Here is a 14,055-nt window from a genome sequence, read left to right as displayed (position 1 = left end):
GAATTTTCCAATAGCATTGCTTTCCCTATACCATGTATGTATTAAACTCAACACTGGCTTAGTGGAATTATGGCATGCTAATACTGTGTATCAGTTCACCGCCTAATATTATTGAGGAATAGTCAAACTTTTATAACTGTACCAATGAAGATGAAACAAGGAAGACCCTCCATAAAGTGGAAAGAAAGTCTTCAGGAACAATATTGTCCTTATGTCTTTCAATGTTCCTTATTAGATACCTGAAGAAGGTAGATTTTGAGATGTAATACTACCCCAAATACTGATCCTGCCTTAAAGCTTCTTGACTTGATCATCAGTGCAGCTAAAACATTATGTGGTTTGTATGTGCAGGCTGCACCACTTTAAGAACAGTCAAGAGAAATGCTTTGTGTTGGTTCTTCAAAAACCACCACTGACTACAATCCAGATCATAAGAGTCTCTTCCCAATACCAAAAATTGAGTGGGTGCTACAGACTGTGAGGAAAAAATCAAGAGTAAATTTGAAATGAGAGATTGTTCATTACTGTTCACTAATTTCAGTGTCAGATTATTTTAATTTGAAGCTGTACCTCATTGCTTCTTTCAGGACACAGAAAATAAATGACCTTTAACGTGTTCTTTGGAGAACCCAGATCTGTCTGATAGGGTAAGATTCATCTCATTTAACTTTAGCTGGGTATGTATCAGAACCAAGCTAGCTGCCTGCTCTTCTTCTATAGTTGTAAGAAAGAGAACGGAAATTATTTATCCAAGCTGCTTTTGAATGGGGTGTGTTAATTTCTTTTTAGGTTGGCTAAAGAAAGCCTACATGACTTACAGTAAATACCCAAGTTTTAGATAGCCAAACCAGACAGGATGAATTTCATAGTCTGCAACTTGGCTGCATCTCTTTCACATAAATATCAACAATTTTGGAGCACAGCTTTAATCCTTCAAGAGTTAGCTCCACGAATGTGTGTGTGTGTATAAATATGTAATAATAAATAATAAATATTTAATATGTAATTATTTGGGGGTTTATAGTGAAGAATATGTGGAATCAGACAATGCAAGGGAAGGCTGCAATAGGACATTTAAGTCAAATGATAAACCATAACTATTTGAATAAGGTTGATCTATTTTTATCTTTATAAATGTGATCTATCTAAAGGCAAGTTACATGGGAGTTAATGGGGCAACTGAAAAATAGTGGGCTTTGTATTGTAATTATTAACACGAATTTTATTGGTCTCCTCCCTCTTTACAGGTCTTTCTGGACATGCTTCACTACAATGGAGGGTGAGTAAATACATCTGGATTTGGTACAGAGTAGTAAACTGAAATCAGTCAGTCTAAGCTGAACTCCATTTACCAGCATCTAATCCATTTACCGAATCAACAGTACAGCTTTAATTATAGTGAAGTAATTTCTAATATGTTAAAGCAGTAGGAAAGGCTATTACATCTGGAGCAGTACATGACAAGAAAGTTAAAAAAAAAAAAAAAAAGAAAAAAAGGAACAATGCAGGTTTTACTTGCAGACTCTAAACTCCAAAAGACTCTCCATAGCTCTCTCCAAATCTGGAATGCCTTGAGTCTTTCCTGAGAAGTTAATGGTGTTAAGGCACCTTGAGAAACACCTTTAAATCCAGCTGGTTTCACATGCTTTAGCATGTAATCCCTTTACAGTCGTCATGGAGTAACTGTGCTTTCTATGTAAGACTTCTTTCCTCATTGATATACTTAACATAATCCTCCAATGTCTTATATGCTATAGAAAGTGAACAGAAAAATTTGTATATTGGTAACTGAAGTCATATATGCTGTAGAGCTGTAGAGTTATGTCAGCACTGTTTTGAAGAGAAACTCAAACTAGATTCAAATGAACTAGCTCAGCTACTGGAAGCAGCGTAGCCATGGCAGCAAGCAGTTCAGTGTCAGCTGTAAAATCTGCCTGTAAAGGTAAGTAAATATTTGGACGACTTCCTGGCACAGAGTTCTTGTCCTACAACAGTTACACTAGTTAGCTATTTTATATGCAGCTCAGGATGACCTCAGCCTAAGAAGACAGCATAGCTGTACCTGTTGGCTGCTCAATGCCTTGCACAACAGGCTTGGAAGGGCTCATGAAGTGAAAAAGGAATGAAAAACTATACCAGTTCTTTATGAGTATCTGTGTAGTAATCTCTTAGTCAAAAATGTGAGACTGTAACGGATGCTCATTCCTAGTCTTCAGCTGCCAGTACCTTTTCCCTCCCCAGTATTCAAGTATCCCACATTACAGAGGAAGTGATAATAATTATCAGTGTATCCAATGAATATTACCAGTTCTTCTATGTGTATGTTTTCTATAAACAATGTGTTTACATATTCATCTAATTATTGAGATGATCACTTTACAAACTGATTTGTTTCTGCACTGTTAAACTGAGGAGTCCAAGACTAGTGACTTTGGCCAGTACTCTTTCAGGTTGCCCATTGAAGGCCTGATTCCATTCCTCTTGAAAATTGCAAACCTGGATCATTTCACTAAGTTGCTCTATAGTGTAGCCCCTATTCAAGGGAATATACCTGTGGTAAGACACTATTCGATATGTTGAAGAGTGTTAGTCTCAAGCCTCTAGGACTGATCATTTAATATCCACATGGTTTTGCTTCCTGCCCTGAAACAACATAAGCAGGCTAGCACTTCTGGGGCAAAGAGATAGCCCATTAAGGTGCCTTCTGAGGCCTGTTATCTAAACTTACTTTGCACCATTGCTTTTATATTCAGTGTCTGAGGGTAGTTTTTACACGGTGATTGAGGTATTATTAGCAACTGAATGTTTGTTAGAAATCACTATAGCTAAGCCAGCTGACTTTACAATTCTGCTGCCCTTAAAATGGATTTCAGTAAAGGTTTTTTTCTAGCATCTAATTTGGTTTAGACATGAATAATTTACAGGCTTCTTTTACGAGACACCACAAAGGATCAATACAGAAATAAAACATACCCACTACTGTATATACCAGCTATTGCAAAATGTCACGCTGTTCTTTTTGCAGAACAAATTGCAAACATATGCATCAATTCAATACAGATTATTTTCTTTAAATCATACAAGCTATCCATTAATTCAGTAGCTGATAGTGATTTTCAGTTCTTCTATGTTTCTTCTACTTACAAAGTCAGATACCGACAAAAAAAAAGTTGCTTTTCAGTGCTCAGCTTAGGGAACAATAATGGCTATTTGTTTCTCAGGGTTTATTTCTATTTTAATTCTGTGTACATATGCTAATAGTTAGAACCTGTATTTCCATAATGGGAGTAGCAAGGTGTTTGATACGTATTTTGTCATATTTTTGCTTTTATGTACTTATGCACAACAGAAAATTGGATATCAGAAAATGCGGTTATTTAGATGGCCTATCCTTATTTGGCTCTATGGTTACAAATAGGCAGAAAAATGCATAGAAATGCCTTTGTCTGTGAACATCTATGTTCTACAAAGTACATAGATCAGTTTTTATACTGTTATAATTAGGCTTCAGAAATTAATACTGATGTGAGTGATGATAGCTGGCTCTGTCTAGAATGATTTGAATCTGATTTGAAAGTTCTACATTTGAGATGTTAAGTTTTGTAACTGAAGCAATTCACATAAACAGAATTCAGGAGAATCTAGAATACAGTGATGCCCTAGTATATAACCTGAAAATTTAACTGACATTAATATCTAACTGGAATCTAGTTGGTTAATCTCAAAAATTGGACAGAAACCAGTGTAAGTGGTTAGTTGCTGTAAACAGCAACATCTTAAGATAGATTACATTTACCACACACCCAGCATTCATGCTTTTTACTGTGAAACCTCAAAATTTTTTTCTAGAATATGTATATGCAGAGTTTACCACCCACAAATACAAGCTAACTTGATAGTCAAGATTTGTCTGGTTCCAAAAATAGCATAAAATGTATATATCTTTTAACTTGTTTAAGTTTGGAGAAAATAAATATTTAGAATTTACACTTAGCTTATAATCAAAACATAAATTTTGCCAAACTCCCAAGTGTGACAGGTTTTACTAGTTCTTGTCTTCAAGTTTCAGTGATGAACCAACACAGGATACACCCTTGGGGTAAACAGTTTGTGTAATGTCAAATATGTGACTATGAGGAGTATAATACAAACTTACTCTTCCCCAGGTCTAGGCATTATTGTTAAAATTTAAATAGCAAAGTAATATGCACCTACACTTTCATTTGACCTTGGCTGCTGTCAGTGTTTTAAACCACATTCCTCTACTGCCTGTGCTCCTGAGAGATTCTCTAGTGCATTTTATATTCTGGATTAAAACTAATGTTACCCAGCTGCCCTTATGGGGGATATTTTTCTGCATAATATTGGAATGACTCAGCACTCCCTGTGCAGGGTCTTAAAACTTAGGCAGCTACCATTAGGATCTAGTGATGGGTCTAACTCATACTTTTTCCTTTAAAACTTAAAAATATGCTTCAGAATCTTTTGTCAATTTTACCTCTCCCCATTCTCATTATCTGTAGTGGAGGGAAAAATTGTAAAAGCCCAACCTCACTTCTCTTCACTTGGAACAGTTTACTTTCATTTGCAATGTCAGCAGAGAAGTGCATGGCTTTGGAAGGTATTCTTTAACTTCCTTTTCAATGTTAGGGGTTCAGAGAAGCCAGCAGCTGTAGCAACAGCTGCAGTGATAGCAGGCCACCACTAGCAGTGTTAAGAGTCTGCATCATTTTGAAATCACTCACTCACCAAAAGCAGTGCACATACCACAGAAATTCCCACTGGAAACTCCTATTCTAAGGACAGAGCAGAAAGTATACCTTTTGATGTGCCACACCAAAATAAAGAATGCTACATTTTTTTTCCTACTAAAAAGACTATCAATATTTCTAAATACTAGATGTGAGAAGACTAAAGAAGTCTTCAGTTTACACTGTCATAGTCTGGTAGACCTTCAAGAAGTTCCCTACATTTCACTTGACCTATGATAAAATGTATTAAATAGCTCTACTGCTGCAGTGTCCAAAACCACCTTCTACTAGGATAGTTAAATACGGTGCATATAAGCTTGTTCAGTATTGTTTCTTGAATATCAGGGATAAACTATTTCCTACATTTTCTAATTGCAATGGTACATGAAAGAAACATAGGGGAATGTTTTAATCATTATTAGGCAAATGGACAATTCTTGCACAGACTACTAATACGTCTTTTAGTTGTCTTGAAGTTGGATTCTGCTGTGTCTGTTCTGTTGCGATACTTTAACCTTTTTGTAGTTGATTTCCTTTCCATGCTTGTCCTTATTTATAAATTACTGCCTCATTTTGTTCTAACATACTATGCTTTCTGTTTCTATATCAATATATGCAGTTTTGCATCTCAGGAACCGCCCATTTTAGGCACTGTGGCACAACATGTCTCCAACACTTAGCTAACTTCTACTTACTTCAGAATGCAGTGCTAGTGGTGGCTCAGTGTCAGAGTGGGCTATAGCATCCTAAACCATAATGGACATACATTTGTGGCAGTGTTTCTGTCAGCACAAAAGCACCTGATCAATACTTGTGAGGGTCAGGTGGACAGAGGAGGTCATCATGTCATTTGCCATAAACTGGCCAAAAGCAGTGGGTGGAAGGAGGGTTTCCACATTCTGGAACAAATTGGAATTGATTCAGCCACTCATACTCTTGCATTAAAGACTGAAGTTGACAATTTAGAAAAAAAAAGTGGAAACAGACATCAGCACCGGTAATGTTGCTTGTTCTCTGCAAATGTGAATTTTCTTTCTGTGAATTTAGCTTGGATAGCACAAAAAGTAGTCTCAATTTATTAAAGAAGGGAGCTTCTTTCTTGCCTCATTTTTACCCACTGTCGTCAATCACTCTCACACAAAGAGAACACAACATGAATATAATGTTCTTCTTACACCCTACTCTTAGGGTTTTTCCTAAGAGTTTAATCCAGTTTAAAAGGGTTTATTCCAGTTTAAAAGGTTTTTTAACTTAGATCACTTCACTGAGCTGATCTAAAATACAGACACGAATAGGTTTTTTTCTCATAGCAAAAGAAGCATTGAATTGTAGCGCTTAGGTAGGAATGAATACCAGGGGAGGAGGGGTTTGGGGGTAGAGAGTAGCAAGAACCTCTTTAATTGGCTTTGCCATTCAAGGAAACAGTAATGTCAAATTTAGTTGATGGTGTAAAATGCTAGTTCTTCAGAATAAAAGCATTTTTCCCCTTATCTTGCATCCAGTTTTTAGAGATGAGAATGTCTTCAGCAATTGACAAAACTTGAGAAAACTTGACAAAGCCCAGCAAACTTCCTTATTGGTCACATATATAAGGTAGTAATTACTGTTAAAACTGAAAAATTTAGAAAGTTAAATCACCTTTTCCTACCTGTACTATCTGTTATGTGCACTTGTTGTGTTATGCAAAGTATACACAAAGCGCACACAGTTAGCTGTGCTTTCTGTTTCTTTTTTTCCATGCATTAACATTTTCTCCCAGTGTTTGGTGTATGCCCACTTCAGAAAAACTTAGAATCTAAACAAGTATTTTCAATTTTAATAAAAAAGCATATCAGTTATTAAATGTCAAAATTGTCTATCAGAGCTCTTTTCTCAGCTTTAAGTACCTGGCAATATTATTATATCACCTAACACAAATAAATTTATGATCAAAAGTAATTAACTTTTTGATCAGATAGTTACTAGAGATTTGACATTGGTTAATGTGGTCTGAGGGGTTACTGCTTACTCAGCAAACATGCGTTCCTGGCTTGCTGCAATGCTTAGTAAAATGTGTTTGCATAAAATACGTACTATGGAAAGTGCTGTAATATAATTTTTCCTTCATACTGTAATTGTCTGGTGATGATTACAAATGGGGATTGTTAGAAGTAGAAGAAGGAAATGCCAAATAGAAGGAGAAAAATGTCCTGGTGAAGAAGTTAAGCACTGGCATTTCTTGACAAAAACCCTATGGAATCTACATCCTTGGAGATACTCAAAACTTGACTGGACAGTCCTAAGCAACTTGATAAAGCTTTACATTTAGCCCTGCTTTGATAAAGGTTTGGACTGCATGACCTCCAGGGGTGCCTTCTAATCTAACCTCTGCTATGATTTACAGTCAACTGTCTGTGCCCTAAATTACCTTATGTTTCAATCACAGGGAAAGATGGAAATACTGTAGGCCAGACAATTTATAATAGAAAATGGATACTCAGTTTAAATTTATGTTTTTGTTTCCACTTGTACTATCTTAAAACTTAGTTTCCAGATGACTTGTTTGAAATATATTTTTTAATGTGTTTATAAGCTGAGCTGCTCTGTATTAACGTTAAAAAGGCATTTATCATAGAAAGCTTGACCCAGAGTTAATTTTAGAGGTGCTAGCAAATGCTGCTGTTATAAAGCCTCTTTTCCTGTTGATGGTAAGAACAGATCTTCTCTTTTTCTCGTGCTTATTATCTTGCCAAAACCAGAGGTCATTAGCAAGGTGAATCTCTGTTTTTTAAAGTGCTGCTGTCAATGTAATTTTAGGAAATACACACAACTGCTGTAGAATACAAGTTTTCAGATGGAAACCTGTGAAATTTTCAAATAGTTAAAGAAGCAGTATTTTAGCCCACGTTTTTCCCATTACTGTTATCGATGTTATTTGTATTTGGTATGAGGGATGGCATGATTTTTTTTTAAATTTTTTTTGTTATAAACTATATGGGATATATTGTTGACATATAAAGAGGTTCCTGCAGTTTCTGTTACACAGTTAATTTCTGTAGACTAAGAAGGGGTTTTCTAAAAGCTGAAATGGTTGCAACTAATACAAGTGCACATCCATTAGGGCTTAGGATGCTACGGCCCATATCTTAGCCGAGCTAACATTAGCAGTACTTAAAAAATACAAGCAATATATCTCAATAAAAAAAACCCCAACCCATGTAGTATATAATCGTGTGAAACCCTGGGAAGTCTATAAGTATATAATACAGACAAACTTAACTTTTCACCCATACTCGGTAATACAAGTGCAGACATACAGTCAGTTTTCCAGGTTTTCACTTTAAGGTGAGGATCTCAAAAGTATTTAAAGAAACGGACAGATAAATGGGGAGAAAAAATAGGGGCCTTTTTCCCTCAAAATGTATGTATGAACTTACTTGAGGGTTTCAAAATACAGTCCCAACCCATCAAAATCTTTGATAGAGGAGGCTGGTCACAGGTCCCTTGTAACTCTGAAAATATATGTAAAATATAATTAGAAGCAACTTGCCCAACATCATAATGGAGAGCTGGAAATAGAATTCCAGTCTTCTATTTAAAAATCCTAAGATAAACACTAGATTTACAGTGTTCCCTATCGTCTATGCAGTTTGGGATTTATTTTTTGGGGGGGAGACTAACAAAGTTTAGCATAACACTGTGGGCTTATGTGGCGTTCTCTCCCTCTGTAGCATTCTTGGAACAATGTTATAATATGGTCATGTTAAAAGGATTTTTCCAGCATTTTCTGATTTTGAAGTTCCTTCTCATACTTTGTGTACCAGAAGCCTGATCTGCTTTGCATCTGTGCAAGGATGCACACAGCCACTCCCCCTATTACTATTATGTTTGAATTCTGGGCTTATTTCAAATTTCCAATATTTATTTATTCTAGACACAGTAGATTTTCCACTGATAAAAAATAGTGTGACATTGGCTTACAGTATATAGATCAGTAAGCTGAAGTCAGGAATCCTCATCCTGTTCCTGATGTGCAGCTGAACCTTGGAGAAGCCACCACTGTACAATCTTTTTTTTATCTGATAACTGGGAAAATCGTACATACCTTCCTTTCTAAAAAAGCCTGGAGGCATATGGATAAAAAATACTGAATATTGTATTACTACTAAATCTTAGAAAAATCAACTGAATATCCATTATATATTAATCTTTTGAGGAGGATTGAAAATATTAAAATTATTTAAAACTTACATTAACACTTAAAGAAAATACCCTTACAGTGTATGAAAAATAACCATATCTTTATTTTCTTACTGACTTAAGTGTTAAGCTATTATTCTTCAACAAAGTCTTAACTTTTTGTCACCTTGAGAATCACATAAAGAAAAGAAGGCAGGTCATACAAACCTTGAATGAGAGCAAGAATAAATATACAGAAAGCACGGCAGCCTTTAGAAAATTTGCAGAGCACCGGGAAGGAGTAGCAGAGGAGGAGGATGAAAATAACAGTGAACTGAGAAAGTTATAGTAAGTCTAGGCAGAAGAGAAGCAGTCATAGTGTATATGCCTCAAGACTTTGAGTTTGGTAATTCATGACTGGCTTGGATTCTACCATCAGTAAGAATTAAAGTTTTTTACAACTGAATAGTCGGTGTGAAAATGAAATATTTATAACTATACCTAATCTTGACAAATATATTATTCTCATACTACAGCTTCTATTCTTGATAAAGAAAATTTAAATAGTGATTTTAAATCTTGCAGAACAGAAATTGTTGTTGCTCTCAACCTTTTTCACGTCATCCCAAATTAAGAAAAAGGGATATAGGACTTTCTTCCATTTTATTTTGCAAACTCCCTCCTAGATCAATATGAAGAAAGAGCTGGCAATTATGACCTGTCACCTGCTTGGTTGCTAAGGACTGAAATAAAATGTGATTCTGGATTTCTCTTAAAAATGTTAAGTCCACAAAAATCTTTCTGAATATTTTATCATATAGAAATTTAGAAGAATTTCTAGGATTTTATCAGTGATTTGCAGAACTTAATGGATTTACCTTAATACAAAAACTTTGAATCCAGTACCTCCCTAAACACTTTACAGATTTAGTAGATGGTCAGTTAGAGCAGAGAATAAATTTGTCAGAAGAGAAGCCTTAGTCAGGACCTAGCAGCAGCCTTCTAATGCTTAAGAGAAAGTTACCAACCAAGAGTCTGATGCCAGGCTCTCTATAGAAAGGCAGGGAAAGAGAATGAGAAACAGCAATCAGAAATTGAGAACAGGAGTTCCAGCTAGATATAAGGAAAACATATTTCAGTATGGTGGTATTTAAGCATTGGAGCAGGTTTCCCAGAGATACTGTGAGGTCTCAGAGGTTTTCAAGGCCCAACTGGACAAAGCTCGGGGCAGCCTGGCCTGAATCTAGTGTTGACCCAGCTTCGAGGAGGTGGTTGCACTAGGTGAGCCCCAGAGGTCCATTCCTGCCTGATTGAGTCTCTGATTCGATTTGCAGCTAACCCTGGCACTGAATGTGACAACTTTTTAACAGGCAGCATGTACCACTGCTTACGAGTTTAGGACAGAAAGCAAGATGTAACTCTGATACTCTCAAGAAAAATTTAGCTAAGTAGAACAAATGTAGGCAAATTGCAGCCCACTTTGCTCCCAGTAACTGAAGTGAAAACCAATGAACATGCTGCAGTTTTCCTTTAAGCCTCTTTGGGCGGTCACAGTCAGCAGTATTTGCATGCATCCCATTTGTGCCCTAGTCTGCCTGCTATTTTTGAAAGGATAGTGGCATAAAAACTTCACCACGTGAGAAAGTTATTTCCACAAATCCATTGTGAGGACTAAAATGTAGATCTACAAGTGACCTTTAAGTATTGCGACTGTTTAAGAAAAATATACAGGAAGCAAAAATTATCCCAGGAGCTGATGGCTGCATAAAAGGACTGCATGATCATAAACCTGTTAGCATCAGCATGTGGACTGTAGTGATGTATAGGAAAAGAGTGGAATGGAAGTGATTAACACGGGCCACTGGCGGGTTCCCGTTCTTCTGCCATTCTCGGGATGCCTACTGTAAGCTAAATCATGATCTCTTAGGCACAAGCTCTCTGGTTCAAAGGCAGTTAATCTGCAAATGATTCCAGAGATGTAAGGAGTATAAGACACTTGTATACCACCTTACATCCCAGATTTTATATTTTGGATATTTTTTGCTGTAGGAAGTATCCTGTGCCTACTCTAAAATCTGTTTTTCCCCTCTTTCTGCCTGTAACAGGAGTCAGAAACACAAAAAAGGGCATGTGTACTAGGGACTGTCTCTAGATTGTCCTTCTCGTTGTTTCCGTATGGCAGCAAAATAACAATTCCTTAAGATGTAAAGGCAGGCATTTTGAATTAAGTAACAATAGGTTTTAAGAAGAGATTAAAAAAAGCCTCAGTACCTCTAAATACAATGCTTAACTAACTTACATAATCACTGCAGCATGAAATCTTCAGGAATCATTATGTAGACTCCACTTATGGCTCTTAGGTGATGTGAAGATACTTTTCCACTGTATTGTGGATTGTGCCATCCCTAGGCACCAGCAGAAAGGCATAGAAGGAGGTCCTAATGAACTAACTGCCAGTTGCCACAATATCCACTTTAGCCATGACTGCCTACTATGGCATAGTTCTCTGTTGCTGCAGTATTTTTCTGTTATTCTCATCAGCCTTTTCCTCAATATTTTTGTGAAGAAATTAACAAAGTTATAAAATAATGTTTAGAAAATACAAGTATCAAGCAGAGTAGGAATAAGAGATTTGAGTGAGAGTGCATACTGGATATTTACAGTGGTGGGGATGTTTTTTTTTTTTCCCTTAGAAGAGACCACAGGTACTGCAGGTTTTCCAGAAGGACTAGAAAAATGTTTGCCTGGAGTTATTTCTATGAGGTGATCAACAAAGGCTGCTTTTGGTTCAGGGAAACATGTTAAAAAGCTGCTTCTTTTCATTAATTACATTTGATTAGTAACTCACTAGGGATATTATTTTCAGGGCTGTGGGTGCCAACACTTTCTCATAGCAGTTATATGATCAGCAGTGTTCCCACAAGTCACTCAGTTATTCCTGAGTGAGAAAGAAGCAGTGCTCTCCAGTCAGAGCATAATATGCTTTGCCTTTCTTCATACTCTGAAAGGAAGCTAAGGATCCTGATATTTCTGGTTCCAGTGTAGTTCCTTCTTCAAAGCCTATCACTCTTTAGATCTTTCATACTTTCATACTTTTTATGCCTATCCCTGAACTGGCACAATGCCAATTCAGCTCAGCACATAATTAATCAGTATCAATTATATTCATCCTAGATATAAGAGTCTCATCAGCTTCAGAGTGCAGAATACTCTTCCATTGCCATCTTACTTTCTATTGCCTTTCCTAGTGTGTGCAACCTTGGAGACATCTATATTTACAACTCCTTGTGATTTATTTACAAGAGCAGAACAAGAATCTGCACTCTTAACAATGAAGACATCTCAAAGGTCTGCCTACATATAAAACTTGTAGTACCTAAAGTCAGAATTATGCTATGGTGTTTTCCATTGAGACATTTCATGGAAAACTGTCAGCCTCCTCATGTCTTCTGAGATCTGCCCCTCTTCTCCAGCTAGAGACTTAAGAAGACCCTTAATCTTTTTTTCTTATCAGATTATAGGGAGAACCTTTCTCCCTGTATTATTACTCACCCTTTCTGCATCCTCCTCCAAATCATTTAAACAATATGAATCAAAGGAAAAGACACTTTAGAACACGTTTTTATGACAGTAATGTACATTTGGCAGGATGTAACACTACCTGGATCCCTTTACTTTGGCTTCATACCATCAGAAACTATCTAGTCACATCTGTGTGATGGTACATACAAACTAGCATAAAGACTCACCAGGAAGTGCTTTTCAGTCTAAAAAATAATCCATTAATCAACATTTTCTCAACTGGGGCCTTTGCGCCAAATCTCTTGGCCATGACTTTCCATAAGTAGAACCAGGGCATTTTGCTCCCACGTAAGAATAAGTCCCAAATTACTTCTGGATACATTTCAAATACAGTGGGACAAAGGTCTACATGCATCTTTTCACCAAACGCATTTATCTTTTGAGTCCTCTGAAAAAGAAGATGTTAAAGCCCTGCTAATACACAGAATATCAAAAGAAGCATGTCATATTTGAAATTCACAACTGATACATGAGTCAACTCTGTCTTTTGCTTCTTCATATCTCTGAGGTTCATGACTCATTCACTTACTTGAAGGATATCTGTCAGAACATCTTCAGCCATTATTTCACAGCCAGACTTTATTCTACAGTCTTGCACACAGTAATAGTGAGATTTCATTTGAGACTATTTTGTATACCTTCCAGTATTTTTCCTCAAATCTTTTTAAACTCTTGGAGAAATAGGCATGGGATTGTATTAAGATCTTACATATTTGAGGAGCATCACACCCTACAGAAGAAAAAACACACCAAAAGCAGCAATCTGTTTGTGTTTGGTGCATAACTTCATTAAGCCCTACTTGTTGGTTGCTGGTGCTTTTATTTAGAAGGAGAAAAAGCATCCCCTGTTATGCTAGCCAGAAAGAGAACAAAAAGCGAGTACTTTGGAAGGGTAAGTAGATAAGCAGCTAGAATAGAAGGATCCTTTACTCCTTTCTGTCCTTTTCCCAGCTTTTATTGATATAGCCATTATGCCTCTTCTGAAGCTTCTTGCATTGCTGCTACCAGAGACAGGACAGCAGATTAGATAGGAGGTTACCCAAGTATGACAGATCTCTCCATATGTTTCATACTGAATTTACATTCAGATGATAAGAGCAGTCACTTTTTTTTTTTTAAGTAGGCCACCTGTCCCTCATGCAATTGTGTCAGCTGCTTAGGTTTAAAAATAATTTTTGCTAAAAAAAAGTCTTCATACTAATAGAATCCTAAAATGTAAGATAATGAGATAGAAATTATATTGCTCATAAACTTCAATGGGGAGGGGTAAATCTTAGCAGTTTTGGATAGCTCATTCACATTCCAGTCCTACTTCCTTTTCCCTCTATATTTTTTCTCCCTTTCCAGCTGAATGAGATAGAATTCTCCATCACAGAAAAAGCACACACAGACAAAAAGAGATCATCGAGCAACTCCTGTTCAGCTACTGCTAATTTGTATTAAAATTTAGGGGCTTTTTGTTCTGCATTACTGGGTAAAAGCCCTAGAAAGTTTTTGTTGAAGAGGATGGTTGCTAGCAGTCAAACGTTTAGAACAACTATTCTGCTTCAGATGGGCCTGCTGC

The 14,055-nt window shown here is 36.5% G+C and overlaps 1 protein-coding gene across 1 annotated transcript in view; it reads left to right on the top strand.

Moving 5' to 3' along the window:
- The first annotated feature begins 584 nt into the window (after positions 1-584).
- SGMS2 (sphingomyelin synthase 2) overlaps positions 585-14,055 on the top strand; it is a 50,260-nt gene continuing 36,789 nt past the window's right edge. Inside the window, exons 1-2 of the mRNA XM_052774889.1 lie at positions 585-647; positions 1,248-1,279. The gene's annotated coding sequence lies outside the window, so the exon portion shown is untranslated. The remainder of the gene's footprint in view (positions 648-1,247; positions 1,280-14,055) is intronic.

Source organism: Harpia harpyja, chromosome 2 (assembly GCF_026419915.1).
Source record: "Harpia harpyja isolate bHarHar1 chromosome 2, bHarHar1 primary haplotype, whole genome shotgun sequence".
In the NCBI taxonomy this organism is placed as follows: domain Eukaryota; kingdom Metazoa; phylum Chordata; class Aves; order Accipitriformes; family Accipitridae; genus Harpia; species Harpia harpyja.
The sequence above is the reverse complement of the archived record's forward strand: the minus strand, read 5'-3'. Positions and strand labels throughout refer to the sequence as shown.